General features: G+C 41.5%; 1 long non-coding RNA gene across 1 annotated transcript in view; it reads left to right on the forward strand.

Annotated features, from left to right (window-relative positions):
* LOC110676218 overlaps window positions 1–14,104 on the forward strand; it is a 169,223-nt gene extending 155,119 nt beyond the window's left edge. The window contains exon 2 of the long non-coding RNA XR_002500180.1: window positions 14,062–14,104. This is a non-coding gene — a long non-coding RNA (uncharacterized LOC110676218). The remainder of the gene's footprint in view (window positions 1–14,061) is intronic.
* The last annotated feature ends 4,145 nt before the right edge of the window (window positions 14,105–18,249 follow it).

Consider the following 18,249-nt stretch of genomic DNA (forward strand, 5'->3'; position numbering starts at 1 on the left):
GGAGTTTTACTGGCGATACAACACTTCCGTCACTTCGTGGAGGGCACTCGGTTTCGTGTAATAACCGATGCACGTAGTCTTCTATGGTTGTTTACGATCGGCGTAGAATCTGGCAACGCAAAACTGTTGAGGTGGGCGTTGAAAATCCAGTCCTATGACATTGAGCTGGAATATAGGAAAGGCAAGAATAACGTTTTGCCAGATTGCCTATCTAGGTCGGTTGAAACAGTACTGACAGTGAATGTGGACAAGGGGTACCAGGAACTGGCGTCGAAGATCGTAAGCTGTCCGACACAGTACTCTAATTTTCGTGTGGTCGATGGAAAAATTTTGAGATACTGTAAATCGGAAGACAGAATCGAGGATGGACGTTTCCGATGGAAGAGATATCCGCCCAAGGCTGATCGTGTGGAGATTATCCGAAGAATCCACGAAGAAGCGCATTTGGGTTCGGAGAAAACTCTAGCGGCGGTTCGCCAGAGGTTTTGGTGGCCGAAAATGGCGGTGGACGTTAAGCGGCAGTGTCAGGCTTGCATGAAGTGCCAAACTAGCAAAGCGTCGAACCAAAATACGACTCCACCAATGATGGGCCAGAAGAAGGTCGTAGAACATCCGTGGCAGTTCTTAGCGATGGACTATGTGGGTCCATTACCATCATCTGGAAAGGGGAGAAGCACCTGCTTACTAGTAGTGACTGACCTGTTTAGTAAGTTTGTCATGGTGCAACCGTTCAGGGAAGCGACAGCGGAAACTTTGGCTCACTTCGTTGAGAATTCCATCTTCCTGCTCTTTGGCGTGCCTGAAGTTGTGCTTACGGACAACGGAACGCAGTTCACGTCGAAAACGTTCGGGGAGTTGCTGGAGAAGTACCATGTCTCTCATTGGAGAACCCCCAGCTATCACCCTCAGGTGAACGATTCCGAGAGGGTAAATCGTGTTATCACGACTGCTATCCGTGCTACCATCAAGAATCACCATAAAGAGTGGGCAAATAACCTGCAGCGTATCGCGAATGCGATCCGAAATGCGGTCCATAGCGCTACCAAGTACTCGCCTTATTTTCTGGTGTTCGGGAGGAACCAGGTGTCCGATGGTAGAGAATATCGGCAGATGCGTGACATGGGGTCAGCGGACCAGGCAGGTCTGGTACCGGAAGAGAAGGAGAAGTTACTGGAAGAAGTACGGGAGAATTTGAAGACAGCGTATCAGAAGCATTCATCATACTACAACCTCAGGTCGAATGCAAATTGTGCGACATATTCGGTAGGTGAAGCGGTTCTGAAGAAGAACACGATCCTTTCGGACAAAGGGAAAGGGGTGTCGGCTAAGCTGGCACCGAAGTACATTCCAGCAGTCGTCAAGAGGGTAGTAGGGAGCCATTGCTATGATTTGGAGGACGTGGATGGAAAAAGCCTTGGAATTTTCCATTGCAAGTTTCTGAAGAAACTTGCCAAGCCAGGCTCTCCGTAGTTTGACCGATTTGGACCTTCAGCTATGTACCTGTCTTAGACAGTAACAAGGACCAGTGCTAGGCCTGGTCTCAAAAATATTTGAAAAGGGACCTGTTTTTTCAAGCTATGATACTCTTGGGTTGCACCCAAGAGTTACAAATACTCCGTTGAAGCTGTGCTCCGGGTAATAAAAATACTTGTTCGCCTTTGCAAAGCTTAGCGCTGATCTTCGGATCAGCTGCCGCCCCTACAAAACCTTTACTTACTAGGGGCATCCTTGGACTGTTTTATCGGTCCAAGAAGAAGCTTTGCATTGTGCTTGATAAGGGAGTTCTCTAGTTCTTTCAAAGTAGAACCGTTGGAAAGGAGTGTTTGTGGCTATACGTGATCCCCTCGACCAGAAGTCTGAGAGAGCCCTGGAAGTTTTCCCGGGCGATGATCTCGTAACTTAGAAGCTTGGAGCCGTAGTGCGTTGACGAGCAGTACCAAAGGGAAGTAAAAATCGTGAGTCTGATATTGGGGAACATCAGATGCTGATCGAAATCAAGACTCAGAAGTCATCCATAAGGAAAGACGATGTTGAGCAACCCGAGTCAATCGAGCGATAGCTGCAACATCTTCAAAAACGGGCTCTGTCTTGAAGGAATTAGACATACTGCCGTAATGTGGGATGGACAAGGTCATATGAAGGTTATTTGAAAATTTTGCGTTGAATGAGAGATAAGGAATGTTTCGAAATTTGTAAATAATGTTAGTGTTGTAGTTCACAAAGGTAGTTCTTAAGGCTAGGTTAGTACTTATAATTAATATCTTTAATAAATTAACATAAAATACAAAAAACAGCTTAAAAGTAGGGTTTGGGTCCATGCTCCGTCAATGTCTTCGTTCACATCTTCAGTCAGTCGTCCAAGTACCTAAAACAGCAAAACAAAGAATTAGTACCCGTTCATGCACAAATCAGCACTTGGAAAGATGCCTTCCTGGTATTCGATCCACCGGAAGTTGCCGTGTCGGTCTTTAAGCGGTCTTCAAAAGAGGTCGTTCAGACAGAGTCCGGTTCAGTGCTGCAGAAGATCGTCAACGTCTTCGTATTCCTCCGTCAGTCCGTCTCAATGTCTATCGTAGCTCAAAACTGCAAAAACAAGAGATTTTCATCATAATAAACAGTATAACAGCTACCTTTTCCGTTAGTTTTTAGGAAATTTAGCCGATTTCCGTACGTAAATCATGGATTAATTACCAAAAACTTTCACGAATTTTTGTTGCACTACACTTTCAATGTTTATTTTTTTACTTTGACGTTTATCAGAAAGGGTGGGTGGTTCAGTGTCGTGAGTGTCCGGAGAGAATTTCTCTGAGTGTCGTAATAGAGTTGAACTTGTTTGTTTTCATTGATTAATGTTTCGTTAGAGCTGAGAGAGAGCATCGGCGTTTGAAACATTAGTGAGATGATAGTTTGTGAGAATTTATGTTATACACACATACATTGATGGAAGCCGGAGAACACTCTGGTGTGTCAATGTATGTAGTGCGAATAATGTGTGATATATGTTACGTTTTGTCCAACACAGAGACGTTGAGACCAGGTAGCAGGCTTGGTGGTTCTCTGTGAGACAGAACAGTTGCGGTGAGTTCAGAGCAGAAACATGTTATCAACGATGAGGATTGGTGTAGTTGAAGCCTGAATGAACCAGTCATGGGGATGTGAGTTGCGGTCATATAAGAGAGGCAGTTAACCAACAAAGAGGATTGGTGTTTGTCTCGTTTTATGTGTACCTGTTAAGTGTCGATTTACGTTCATTGAGAATTCGTTCAATGATGTGTTGTCATGATTTGGCTTCTGCGGAGACTGAAAGGTTTCTGTAGCAATGCCGTTTTCTGAATTATTGAGGTTTGAGAATTTGTTGGTATCTGTATGCACACCCATTCTGAGAACGTCAAAGCGCTCATATGTATCTTCGTTGGAGTGGACCTATATTTTGTATATATTTGTAAATAGTAATGATAGTTGATATGAATTAGTTTTTTTTTTGTTGTATTTATTATGAATTATTTTGGTGAATAAGATAGGAACCCGGATGAATTAGGAAAATAAGGGAATAAGGAAATTAAAATACTTTGTACATTTGGTGTACAGTTTACCACTACGAAAATTTGGTTTAAATCCTTAAACCAAATTTTCGTAAATCAGCCCTGGTGCAATGTAGCAGTCAGGAATTTTGTAAATAGTTTGTATATAATTTGGGTAAATAATGTGAATAGGATAGGTGTAAGAACATGCAATCTTTAAAAAGGAATTTGAATTTTGAAAAGTATTCCCTGAGCGTAGGCAAACGAACACTTGCAAACGCTTCCCTAGGTCGAAGCCATTTGTTTCATTGATAAGGTGGGAAAGGGAAGGCAGCACGACTAGCATACAAGTTATCCAATGTAACTGGGTAGTCACGACAGTACACGAAGAGTTTCGGGAAATGACGTACTTCCGGGTGCGTTCGAGATACACTTTCCCTTATCTGAGGCTTCACAGACTCGATCATTTCGTCCGTGATCATCCAAAGAGTTGGAAGTGTCCGCGTTTGATAGTTAGTTTTTCGTGTGCCGAGAGTATGTAACAAAGTGATGTTAAATATAGTTAAGTAATTTAATGTAGAATATTTCGTTCCAATAGTAGGCCAAAAGTGTGCGTGAAGAATTGTGTGTGCGAAGGTAGAAGCTAGAACCTATAATCAAGGTGAGAATTTGTGCTCTAGACGTGCTCTTTGTGCCAGTGCTTATGTTCCGTGTCCTGCCAGATTGGCTTGTATTTCCCGCCCACAGTTCTTCACACCCAAGCGCGACATTTCTTTCCCCAACGGACGAGGAATTCCTGGCTACCGCCAACCAGCCAGAAGCGGACGGATTCGTCACCATATCAGTCCGAGGAGGCCCAGGGGACCTTCACGTGGACGGAGTCCACTGGCTGGATCGTCAATCGACCGGTAAGGCAGTACTAACAGCCGAAAGACCGCCATCGCTTGGGTAAGTCAACCACCATTTCCTTTTTGATCACGCCGTGACGTGTAAAATATCCACGACAGCATCAACCAAGCCGGTGAGAGCATCGACCTGTCGAACAGGTCATCGACTGCCGGTTACGTTCAACAGCAGCAATCCAGTTAGCCAAATCATTCTTTTTTCGGAACGAAGTGCGGCGTCCGGTGAGGGCGCCGCGGAGATTTTTTTTTGTGCCAGTCAAAGACTGAAGATCTAATGTGCCATTAGCGCCAAGAACCATCAAGCCGTTTGAAGATCGAAACCTTTTTTCGATAGCGTCTTGGGATCCGCCTTTGGACCCGTGAAAATGCGTGCGTGAGTCGTTTTCGTGACCGCCGCAAAGCAAGCTTGTAACCAGGAGCGCAGACCGATACGCAGCTGAGCTTCCAACACGTGACGTCACGTAGAACGTAGAGAGCACTGAGCACAGTAGGTTAGATAGGGAGGAGTTAGAAAGCACACACAAGCTAGGAAGGAGAAAGAGAACGAAACACATACAGATAATGAGTTCGAACTAAATCCATAGCAATAAAACATGTATGTTACCCTAAGAATATAAACGAATATATCTGTCCCCAATAGTAACCCCAATAAATGTTCTACGTTATGAGTTTGTTCCCTAGCCATTTGATTGTTTAATTGTATTTAACGTCACAGCGCGATTTGTAGTTGATGTCCCGTCCCCCACATGATCGAGTTTGTTTTGGTGGGTTCTGATTCTCTTCCAGTTTGGTGAGATGACCATAGGTGAGTTGAGAGAGTTTGCCGATGATGAGAACTTCTCTCTAGTGAGATGTTAGGGGTACGGGTGGTCTCTCACCGATTCTCTGAGTGTCGTCGTGCGTATACGGTTATGTTGCGATAATAGGGTTTTCCCGTTTGGCCGTTTTAGTTCGTAGCCAACTGGAACGATCCATAAATCCTTTCAAGGAAATTAAATGGACTCGCCCTCAGGGAAGTCTCATCCGGGCAATTAGAAATTGGACGCGTGGTCTCCCTAGTGGAGTGGCGCTTAAGCTGCGTGTTTTTGAAGCGGATCACCCTGTTGGCTACAGTGTTTGTGTAATTGAAAAGACCGGGGAGCGTATATGTAAAGTTGTAGATTTGTAAAAAATCTAAATGAATTTGTGAAAAATGCTATAAATGATAACATAAGTATTGACAGTGGTCTTGAGTGACATAGTTTGGTCAATACTACATTACTCGGCAATTGAAGTTTATGTTCTGGGCAGTACAAAGTTAGCCGGAAAAGCCGAGGGTATAGCTAGTTGAGCTATAGCAGTTCATACATACGCAGACAAACATACGTAACACTCTATTTTTTTTCATAACACAGCAGAATAGCGCCCTATTCAAATATTTTGTAGTTGGCCGACGTGCCAATCGTGGTGCTCGCATCACTTTTGGTCGAGTTTGACGTTTGCTCACTACCGCCACCTAGTTCGCGGTTGGCCAAATGAAGTATTTTTAGCATTGGCGTAAATGTTCACGTGACTATGATTTAAATTGATAGTTGTACTAGTTGTTACGTCTGTTTGTATGTGGTACATAATTGGCTCCGTAATGCCTTATAGCACTTGAGCCTATGAAAAATCAGTTAATGGTGAAACACTTTTGCTGCATGTAAATGCAATGTGCCATTGAAAACATTTGAACATGCTCAATGGTATTAGAATGCCTTGTTATTCTATTTAAAATTAGTGTCTTTAATTATTCCAAACGGCGTAACTCAAAATTTTGTTGATTTTCTCATTCAAAACTCCACCCATAAGTTACAAATAAATAAATAAAGCAACTAATTACCACATTTTGATGGTATATTGCTTCTGGTAGTCACGGCTTATGAAAACCCGTTCAAATATTTCAGATTTCCTTTGAATTTGTGGACTTAAACAATCAAAAGGGCGTAACTTAAAAACGGGCCCTACGATGTCTTTTAAAATTTTGCCCAGACATGCAGCTTACTATAGAAAACGACTGATGAGCACAGATTTGATGGAGATTTTTTTCTGATAATAACGGTCAGGGAAGCATCGTGGTCACCTCTGTTGCCAACTGGTAACTCACGCTGATTTTGATTCTAATCAGCGACATGATTATACTTATTACTTATACTTAACCAAAACCTTTCAATCTCAAAAAAGTGATACCAAGTGATACCTGTTTTTTTTAGTGGCTGCTTGGGCACGTCAGGAGTTAATCATCAATATTAACCTCCTTTTCCCGAGCAGCCTAGATAGCCGCGTAGTGTCGGTAGCGGTTGTTTCAACTGGCTAAGAATTAACACTACGGATTGCCTGTTCCGGTGGTAAAAGTCCACCTCACAGGTGACCCCTAATTTATGGTGTGATGCGTACCGTGCCTAAGAATGAATGGTTAGGGGGGTCTAAATAAAACCTAACCGCAAACGGAGCCTGTGGGGTACCAGGGCGCCCTCCACAGTATTGAGTCCTTCCTGTGCTACCCGGAGCAATGGTGCAGGTGACCTTGTGTTTCTCCGAGATAATCGGCTGCCCTTCTTCAGTCTCTATCTTAAGGCTTAATAAGGGTGGGATTATGAATATGTTGACATTTAATTTAAATTATCACCTATATGGATTCGCATTATGCGTTTTACACAGTGTATTCTGTGCTCTTTCGCCTTTGGCGACATTAAATAGATACCGATCTGGTTTTTTCGTTGCTGGTCTTTTTCGTGCTGAGATTGCAAAAAGCTTAATCCTGCCTAGTTTGGGTAGTGGCTACGGTTAGGTTAGCTCAGATCAATCTTCAGCATAAAAGAACAGCAACGATCAATCTTTGCAGACTCATGCAAAATGGTGCAGCCCAAGTGGCGCTAGTTCAAGAACCCTACTTTCGTAGAGGGAACTTCTATCTAGGTAACCTTGTGGACCCAGTTTTTGCTACTTTTAGCAAGCTTGAAATGGCAAACTCGCGCTCCATGCCCCGCGCATGCGTGCTCGTTAATAAAGCAATCGTTGCTACACTCATTTCTGAGTTAACTACCAGAGATGTATGTGCTGTCACAATCGATGTTTCTGTTGGTGACCTCAACAGGAAATACGTCTATTGTTCGGTATATTTACCACATGATGAACCATCCCCAACGGATGACTTCAAACGAGTTGTCGTACACTGCGTAACAAAAGGCCTTCCGCTGATTGTGGGCAGTGATGCCAATGCTCATCACATCATCTGGGGCAGCTCGGATATCAATTTGAGAGGCTCCAGTCTGATGGAATACTTAAGTAGTACAGACCTTGGATTACTTAACATAGGCAATCGCCCAACCTTCATGGTTTCTAATAGAGAAGAAGTGTTAGACATAACGCTCTGCTCAAATAGAATCAGTCACGAGTTGACGAATTGGCATGTATCAGATGAGGAATCATTATCTGATCATCGCTACATCTTCTTTGAACATTCAAATGTAACTGCGCAGACTTTGCGTTTTAGGAATCCCCGGTCAACAAACTGGGAACTCTACATTGAATTGGTTGCGACCAAATTTCATGGATATTCTCCGTCCATTGAAAATCCAAGTGATCTGGATGATGCCGTTGATACTACAACATCCTACATTATGGAAGCTTTTGAAGAAGCATGTCCTCTGCGGTCTGTAAAGACTACAAGAGGGACCCCATGGTGGAATTCCGATCTGACTAGACTCAGGAAACAATGTAGAAGGAGTTGGAACAGACGCCGTTCAGCTGGATCAGAGTCGTTCAAGTCAGCTCGCAAGGCTTACAAGAAGGCTCTTCGTTCTGCTGAACGATCCGGCTGGAAAAACCTTTGTACAAATGTTTCCAGTTTGAGTGAAGTCAGTCGGTTGAACAAAATTCTTGCAAAATCTAAGGATTTCCAAGTGAACGAAATTCGCTTACCTAATGGTGACTTTACTTCTTCCGATGAAGAAGTTTTAGAATGTTTATTCAATACACACTTCCCCGGATGTGTGGACATAGCATCTACGGATGAATCAAATGTCTTTTCATGTAGTTACGAGTCTCTGGCCTCGGCTCGCAGTATCGTAACTACTGAATCGATTCAATGGGCACTTAATAGTTTTGCTCCTTTCAAATCTCCAGGAGCGGATGGGATTTATCCTGTTCTGCTCCAAAAGGGATTTGAGTTTATCAAACATGTTTTGAAAAAGCTACTTGTAAGCAGTTTTGCTACCGGGTACATTCCCAAATCCTGGCGTGATATTACTGTAAAGTTTATCCCAAAAGGAGGACGTGCGTCGTATGAGGAAGCGAAGAGTTTTAGACCAATCAGTCTGACCTCTTTTCTTCTGAAATGTCTGGAACGGATTATCGATCATCACATCCGTGATGTTTATTTGGCAAACATGCCTCTTCATGTGAATCAACATGCTTACCAATCTGGAAAGTCCACTGTGACTCTTTTACACAAAGTTGTATACGATATCGAGAAAGCATTCGCTCAGAAGCAATCGTGCTTGGGTGTTTTCTTGGATATTGAGGGTGCCTTTGATAACGTGTCTTTCGATGCCATATTGGAAGCCGCACGAAACCATGGGCTACCTACAATGATTACCAATTGGATTCATCAAATGCTCAAAAACCGACATCTCTTCTCGACATTGCGTCAATCAGCGATTCGAAAATTGAGTGTTTGCGGATGCCCCCAAGGGGGAGTCTTGTCACCACTTTTGTGGAATCTCGTAGCAGATACGCTATTGAGGCAACTCAATAATTGCGGTTTTCCAACTTATGGATTTGCCGACGACTATCTAGCTCTGATAGTTGGTATGTGCATAAGCACCCTATTCGACCTGATGCAAAGTGCTCTTCAGGTAGTCGAGAGTTGGTGTCGCCAATATGGCCTTTCGGTTAACCCGAATAAAACATCTATTGTTCTTTTTACGGAAAGACGAAACCGCGATGGAATTCGACCTTTACGTCTTTTTGGCACTGAGATTAATGTGACTGATCAAGTAAAGTATGTCGGAGTCATTCTAGATTCCAAACTTTCATGGACACCTCACATTGATTTCAGAGTCAAAAAAGCTTGCATGGCCTTCGGTCAATGCCGGCGAACCTTTGGTAAAACTTGGGCCTCAAACCCAAATATATCAAATGGATTTACACAACAGTTGTTCGACCAATATTGGCATATGGATGTCTTGTGTGGTGGCAAAAGGGCGAAGTGAGAACAATCCAATCAAAATTGGGCCATCTCCAAAGGATGTGCTTGATGGCGATGTCTGGTGCGTTCTCTACAACTCCCACAGCAGCGCTCGAGGCCCTTTTCGACGTTGCGCCACTACACATATATCTTAAACAAGAAGCACTTTCTTGCTCTTACCGTTTATGGGTACTGGATCTACTGGAGAAAAATCCAGTGAATCGTAGATCTACACACACTTCGTTGTTTCCACTTTTGGTGATTGGGACAAAATTGTCCTTGCTCCAAGTGATTTCACAATTGCTTGTAACTTTCCTTACAGGACATTTACCACACAATTCCCTTCACGGGAAGAGTGGACGTCTGGCTATTTGGAAAGAAGTATATCAAACAATATAGTATGTTACACTGATGGCTCCCTTCTTGAAGGTAGAGCTGGTGCAGGAGTATATTCTCGTGAGCTAAGGCTGAATCAGTTTTACTCACTTGGTAGAAACTGCACCGTTTTTCAGGCGGAAATATTTGCTCTTATGTGTGGAGTGCAATCAGCACTTCAACAGCGCGTAATGGGTAAAGTCATATACTTCTGTTCAGATAGTCAGGCTGCTATAAAAGCTCTCGCTTCGGCCAACTCAAGGTCGAAGCTTGTTATCGCATGTCGAACTCAAATTGAGGAACTGAATTCAGTCAACTCTGTAAACCTTGTATGGGTACCTGGCCATTCTTCCATCGCTGGAAATGAATTGGCTGATGAGCTAGCTCGCGATGGAGCATCGCATGACTTCATTGGCCCTGAGCCGGCTATTCCAATTTCGAAGTGCTGGGTGAAGCTTCAGATAAACTCTTGGGCGGCAACTCAGCACAAGCAATATTGGAATAGTTTGGAGTCGTGTCGTCAAACAAAATTGTATATTACTGAGCCATCTCCAAAGGTGGCGAAGTATTTAACAAATCTGTCAAAGCAGAATTGCAGTCTCTTGGTCAGAGCGTTGACAGGCCACTGCCGACTCAACTATCACATGGCAAATATTCAGCGTGCTGACTCATTTGTGTGTGATAGTTGTGACTCCGATTATGGAACTTCGTATCACCTGATATGTAACTGTCCAGTTTTTGCGCAAATGCGATTCCAATTACTTGGTAAACACTTATTAAGTGAAACTGAATACAGAAGCCTGAATCTTCAGGACATCCTGTTATTCTTAACCCGCTGTGGTAATGAGCTATAGGCTCTCTTTACGCTCACGCGTTTTGCAGTGCCCTTTTTAGGGCGCTGTTCGAACCCATTGTGGTATGGAGCTACATGCTCTCATTTCGCTTATGCGATCTTCCCTCTTCAAGGGACCCACTCCTATTTCCTCCCATCTTTCCCTTCCCTTTCCTCTCCCATCGGGTAGATGATGAAATAGGCTCAAATATGGCGATGGCACAAATCTCCCAACTGGTGGGGAACGTGCCTTTGGAGCCGGCCTTCTGATACCTGATACCTGATCGTGGTCACCTCTGTTGCCAACTGGTAACTCACGCTGATTTTGATTCTAATCAGCGACATGATTATACTTATTACTTATACTTAACCAAAACCTTTCAATCTCAAAAAAGTGATACCAAGTGATACCTGTTTTGCTTGTACCGTAGTGCGCCGTCTGTTTGCTATGTATTTTCCGCGAAAGAGCGTTCTCGTAATTTTCAATTCTGTCGTGATTCATCGTACGGATTATCCTCTATTCCTCGAACTAAATGTTCGTTGCGAAGCAAATGATCCAACAGTAACAGCATTGATTATTTCCTCGCGCTCGCACAGTGATCCTAGAAGAACATTCATCATCGATCACCACATCGAGCAAACCAATCGCCATCCTGTATTGTTATCTTTGCACGGCATACATAACTACCTACTATTTTATCGCATCGCTCTGCCATCTGTCTTTTAAGCAGTGTAATTTGAAGCGCACGGTTAGGGGTTGACCGAAACAAAATGATTACATATTGCGAATCTTTACTTAAATCCGCAGAGTGTCAACAAGTTGCGCCCTGTGGCCCATGCGCCGAGTTTGTGCGCCAGCCAAAAAGTAAAAAAGAAAAATGTCAAATATCTCTCCGAGGAAGTGAATCACTTTTAGGGCTCGAGTCCTAAACTTGGAGAGCCGATCATAATCGTTTTATCGATACAAAAATATAGAATAAAATTGTTCGTACCTTCTTGTGTTCAAGTTGCAAGCGATTTGAATCGTTTTGACCGACCCACAACTCGGCGCTTAATCGATCGGCGCGCCAACTTATTTGGTGGTCTGCGGTTTGAGAAAAGATTCGCAAAGCGCGTAACATTCGAAGTAAAGAGGAAGTGATCGAATGCTAAAAATCTCGAGAAGCTCAATATTGCGATACATGGCAAAGCGGAAATTGTTCCCGAAGATGTGGTTGTTTCATGTGACGGAATATGCGAGGATCAGCGTTGTTTCCACGCTAAATGCGTAGGATTGTTACAACGAAGGGTGTGCATGTTTGCATCGAAATATTTTCTGGATGCGCGACTCTTGCAGCGATTCAATTGAACGTGCACGTTTTCCAATGGCTTTCCGCGAAAAGAAGAAGAAAGGGAACACGAATTTGCGACGAAAGATGAAGTAAACTGTTTGAAGTTCGAAGTGATCCGGATAAGCGAAATGATGCCTCGAATGATGAATAATTGCGCCACAGTAACAAGTCAACCATCATCATCGACACCAAAATCTAACAACGATTCTCACCTATGCGACCGTTTGGCCGATACAAGAAGTTCCCCGTTATCTTCTACGAAAATTGAACCAAATAGTCTAGTGCCTGCTCCCGATGAATCTATTGTACAGTTGTACATTTCCAACATCGCTCCTGACGTAACAGCGAATGAAGTGAAGAAAATGGTAAGCGAATCCATAGGAGCTAAGGATGTTTTGCACGTGAAATGCTTAGTACCCTCGTGGAAAGACGTACTATCCTTAAATTATGTCTCTTACAAAGTTACCGTCAATGCTCAGTTTCGAGATGCTGCATTAAGGTCGTCGAGCTGGCCCAGTGGAGTACGATGCCGTATGTTTAGAGATCTCTCAGATTCAGTGTGGCGACCAACTACCCGTGTAGCTCAAATGTCAATATGAATTTTCCTGTACAATATTCTAATGTCATTTGTAGTATTTATTTTATAATTGTTAAGTTCCGTTGTCAATGAATTTGTTCAGTCACTCTTGTATTTCCTTGTCCGATGATTTATAATATTTCAATGCTGTAGCCAATGGACCGATGCACGAGTTCACTATCTGACGTTTGAGCGGTGCCGTGTTATTTACGTGACCATGGAAACAAGTGAATTCGGCACCGCTCGAACGTCAAATTCGTGAACTCGTGCACAGGTCCATAGTCTGTGCGACCAAGTAGGTCGAAGATGGAAGAAATAAATAAATAAACCTTCTAGTAGACATGTTGTCACGATTAGAGGGTTTCAGAAGTCAAAAGTTAAGTATCTAGGACTCATGCTAAATGAAAAAATCACATTGAGGTTATTCAAGCAAAATGTAAAGCTCTGCAGGTAATTCAAAAATGAATTTTGAAAATGAATCAAATGCTTCCTTTCTGTTACAGTACTAATGGGTCACCTAGACTATCCTATGTTGAAACATTGGAGAAAATGTCGAAAAATTATATTGCCACGATGAATACGTTTAATATTTAAGCTATGTCTTGTATAAGTTCAGTTGATCTTAGGGAAAAAATTCACGGGTGGCCAAGCTCGTTTTTTCAATTAAATGCTATCTAATATCGTTATCCAACTTTTGACACTTAATCATCTCTAACAAACCATGTCCATAAAACCTTTTTCGTTCTGTTTTTCAATGAGTTTCCTGTGGCCACCAACTAAGCTACAGTCGACCCATCATTGGATGGGATCATTCTTCCGAAAAGATGCGAACAATCTCTCAAGTACTCATTTAGCCCCCAAATCACTGTCCCAGAGGCCCCAAAGGAAAACGTAGACACCTACATAAAATCTTCACCTCGTTAGTCGGCACCCATCAAATTTGCTGTTAGCAGCAGCAAAATTGAATCACAGTCTCAATTTGACTAATTGGAGATGAGCAGCTTGTTGAGCTGGATTGGATGGCTACTCATGGAATGGAAAAACAATCCTGTTGGCATGGATGAATGCAAATCATTCGATTCAGTTGGATCCTTTCCTGTAACCTCGCTTCACAGTAGGGGACTTGGATGGATAAAAGTTCAAATGCCAGATGTCATAAACTAAGTTACACTTTGTTTCAATTATATCTTCCCCATTGTCAACGTCAGTTCTAGTCTATACATTTACATCCGCATTGAAAGATACGTCGTATTCTGATTCAATTTAAAGTTGCGCGAAATCTGATTACTCTTTTCTGTGTTTCCATTTCAGAAAACTGCGCACCGAGGAAAACTCATTAACGAAAAAAGTGTGTTCCATTATCAAGATGAAAGGAATAAACCACGGGAAGTGAAAGATGGAAAACGTCCTCAAAGGAACCGGATCGAATCTACACCCATCGTTCGAGTGTCGCAATAGTTCACTTCTTTTTCAAAACGAGTCACGACAATGATGGTCTCAAAATGTTCTGACGTGAATGCAAATGGAAAAGGAAATTCATTAATACCATAAAGTATATCTTCAAGTGAAAAGCGTTGGTGATGAAAAATGCAAGAAGTGTAGAAAAAATGCTCCGCAAGCAGGAAAAATCACCGTGAACCGACATCGCTGGAATGTCTGAAGCTAGGAAATTATGAAAATGTTTTTCATTATCTCAACCGATGCTAAAGTTTACTGGAAGGAAAAGAAATCTTTTGAAGTGTGTTCGTTCTTTGCTAACGTCTTAGATGCTTTGTAGGAAAAAAAGAAAGGAAGTTTTAAGCACTTTGGAGAATGGTTTATTATGCTTCCGACAAAAGAGATGTAATTGCGACGGTGTTCTCCTTTTGTGAAGTGGATTGCTAGCGGCCTAAATCATGAGAAAAAATAAATTCCAACTTAAGAAAGTGCGAGTTTGCCGATTTCTCGTTGGAATAACTGATGACAAAATTTATCATTCTGTTTATAGTGGTATGAAAAACGTACGATAGTTATAAGAGAAAACGTACTCATTCAACGTGGAAAACTCATAGAGGTTACCCGTAGAAAACTGGAGATCAATTCAACAGAAGGACCAACAACAATTGAACCAAAAGATCTGATAGCTGTAAGAATACCGAATCAACGACTGAAAACCAATGCTGCTGCTGCTGTTTGGAGGAAAAACTCTGATCAGGGCGTCAACTTTTAAGATGCTCGCTTTTGCTGCTTTGCTAGCCGTACACGCAGGTCTTGCTGGTAAGTTAATATATGATAATTTAAATTTTTATTTTCAATGATAATTTAAATTATTGCTTGTTTTTAATTATGAATCGCGGTTTACGGCTAACCAGCCGAGTGGAAGTTTAACAACTACCGAAAAGCTAAACATTACATATAATTGCAATTGGATTAGATGGACAAATTGATGTGAAGACTTGCGAAAAAGTTACACGTCTTCTCAGTGAGAATCGAACTCACGACTCCCCGATCTCTATTGGGGCGCGTTACCACTGTTCCACTGTCGTGAGTTCGATTCTCACTGAGAAGACGTGTAACTTTTTCGCAAATCTTCACATCAATTTGTCCATCTCATCCAATTGCAAATTATATGTAATGTTTAGCTTTTCGGTAGTTGTTAAACTTCCACTCGGCTGGTTAGCCGTAAACCGCGATTCATAAATAAAAACAAGTATTTATCGAGCAACGGACTCATGTTCCGTAACCGGTCGTTTGAGAACGTCGCGACCCATTGGAAGCCCACACAATAGATACCTCAGCCAGCGCAGTTGCTGGCTTGTGTAGTGTGCTATTCCTATACCTAAAAAACAATGCGCTCTCGGGCTAGGCATTGGATATATATAGAAAGCGTTATGTTTGGATGGGCATCTAATTCTTCCGAAAGAGGTGCACTTTGCGAAAAAGGACCACGTGATTATTGAGCTGAAATCGAATTCAGGTTAACTTCTGCGTTCATGGGTCCTCTCATGGCGTAGTGGTAACGCGTCCCAACTAGAGATCGGGGAGTCGTGAGTTCGATTCTCACTGAGAAGACGTGTAACTTTTTCGCAAATCTTCACATCAATTTGTCCATCTAATCCAATTGCAAATTATATGTAATGTTTAGCTTTTCGGTAGTTGTTAAATTATTGGTTTTCAACAATTTTAACTTCAAAGCTCTATAGACATTCATCAGTTTGAAATGAATTAGAAGCATTTGGATATCCTAGAAACCAGATGTACATTTACGATATTGAGTATATTTTACCGATATTTTGCTTCCTTTAGTTGGGAGGAACGAAAAATGTGAATATTTCAAGCAATCCAGAAATTGGGGAGAGGCAGCTATGGTCCACGGCCCCAACATTTTTAGGGGTCCCACAAATCTTGAAAAACATTTTTGAAGTTAAATTTTTACGAAAAGTTAGAATCAATACAATAGTACATACTTTTTTGAATAACATCATATGATTTGAAAGATTTAATGTTAATTTAAGAAACCCGGAATAATGGGCGTAATTTATGCAAAATTTGTGAGTTTAAATGAAATTACTAAAACAAATATTAGCACATTCAGATGGAATTTTGTCTACTTCATGAGAAACAAAAAGATTCGAAAAAGATTTGGATAAACAAGTAGTGTACAATCCTTTTGCTTAAATTCCTGCAGATCAAGTAATATAACCTAATTATTAAAATAATCATTTGGAAAATGACTCTATCGATCACATTGCATAACTGGTAGTGTTCAAGGCAGTTAACTTTAATATAAACTTTAGAGACATATAGCTTGGAGAAAAAGGGCAAGAAGAGACTAGACAGGAAACAAAAAGAGACCGAATATGGACCAAATAGGAAACACAAAACGTAATCTTATAGGAACCATAAAACAAGAGTTTGATTTTTCATCATAGAATCAGGTTAGACATTTATCTTCTTTTGTAATTCCGCGTGACATTACGACAGTATTTCTGCTCATATTACACATTGTTAATTCCTTATAAATTTAAGTATTTCCGACGATTTCTCCAGAAAACTATTAAGTGATTACTTGTTTTAATTATGAATCGTGGTTTACGGCTAACCAGCCGAGTGGAAGTTTTACAACTACCGAAAGCTTAACATTACATATTTTTGCAATTGGATTAAATGAACAAATTGATGTGAAGTTTGCGAAAAAGTTACACGTCTTCTTAGTGAGAATCTGACTCCCTGATCTCTAGTTAGGACGCGTTACCCCTACGCCATGAGAGGACTCATGAACGCAGAAGTTAACCTGAGTTCGATTTTAGCTCAATAATCACGTGGTCTTTTTTCGCAAAGAGCACCTCTTTCAGAAGAATTAGATGCCCATCCAAACACAACGCTTTTTATATATATATCCAATGCCTAGCCCGAGAGCGCATTATTTTTTAGGTATGGAAATAGCACACTACACTAGCCAGCAACTGCGCTGGCTGAGGTTTCTATTGTGTGGGCTTCCAATGGGTCGCGACGTTCTCGGTAGTTGTTAAACTTCCACTCGGCTGGTTAGCCGTAAACCACGATTCATAATTAAAAACAAGTATTTATCGAGCAACGTCGGTACCGTTTTGACTCATATTCCAAACACTTAAGGCCAACAGTGACTTCAAATGGATCTGATAGTCATAATTTGGCTGATATTTTTGAACATTTTAATTTCTTCGCAAAGTCCAACTTTTAGCTGTTGGGTGTGCTGATAGAAATGTTTGTTTCAACTTGTTTAGTATTGTTTTTACCTATAAGTATGGAACAACATTTTGATTCAAATGCCGAACACGTGTGCCTTCTGTCTCATAATCCAAACACCTTGATTTAGATTAAACTACAATCGACTGCCATTTTCAGGTAATTTGATGACATATTTCAGAAAAACATTTCAACCAAATTGCCATACGAAACCGAGTGTTTGGAATATGAGTCTGTTCGGAATTTGAGACAAAACGGTATATTGCTCTAAATCCTTTCGTTTGAAAATAAAAAAATTAGCATTTTTTGCAAAATGGAGCAATTACGATGCGAAAAGGTCGAAAGATAAAAGATTGAAAGGACAGAAGGTCGAAAGGACAAAAGGTCGAAGAGCAAAATAAGGGGAGACAAAAGGTCGAAAATATATTTTCCTAGAAGGATAAGTTTCCTCAAAGCAAATCGTTTTCGAACTTTTGTCCTTTGGACCTTTTGTCTTTCTACCCTTTGTCCTTTCGACCTTTTGTCTTTCGAACTTTTGTCCATAAACCATTTGCGATAACTTTAAAGTGGGTGATCACAATGCTGTAAATTTTTCACTGCACAAATTTCAAATTATTTCCTAGTTTCGGTAAAAAGCTCTAGGAGCTAAGATCCAAGTCACCAAACTTGGTGGCTTTGTATGGAAAACGGTTAAATTATCTTTAGTTTTTCGCCGGTCATAATAAAGGACGTCAGAAAGCTGTTACACAAAAACGAGAATGGGAGTATATAAGTGTAAAGCGATACGAAAAT

This window comes from Aedes aegypti, chromosome 2 (genome assembly GCF_002204515.2).
Source record: "Aedes aegypti strain LVP_AGWG chromosome 2, AaegL5.0 Primary Assembly, whole genome shotgun sequence".
Lineage (NCBI taxonomy): Eukaryota > Metazoa > Arthropoda > Insecta > Diptera > Culicidae > Aedes > Aedes aegypti.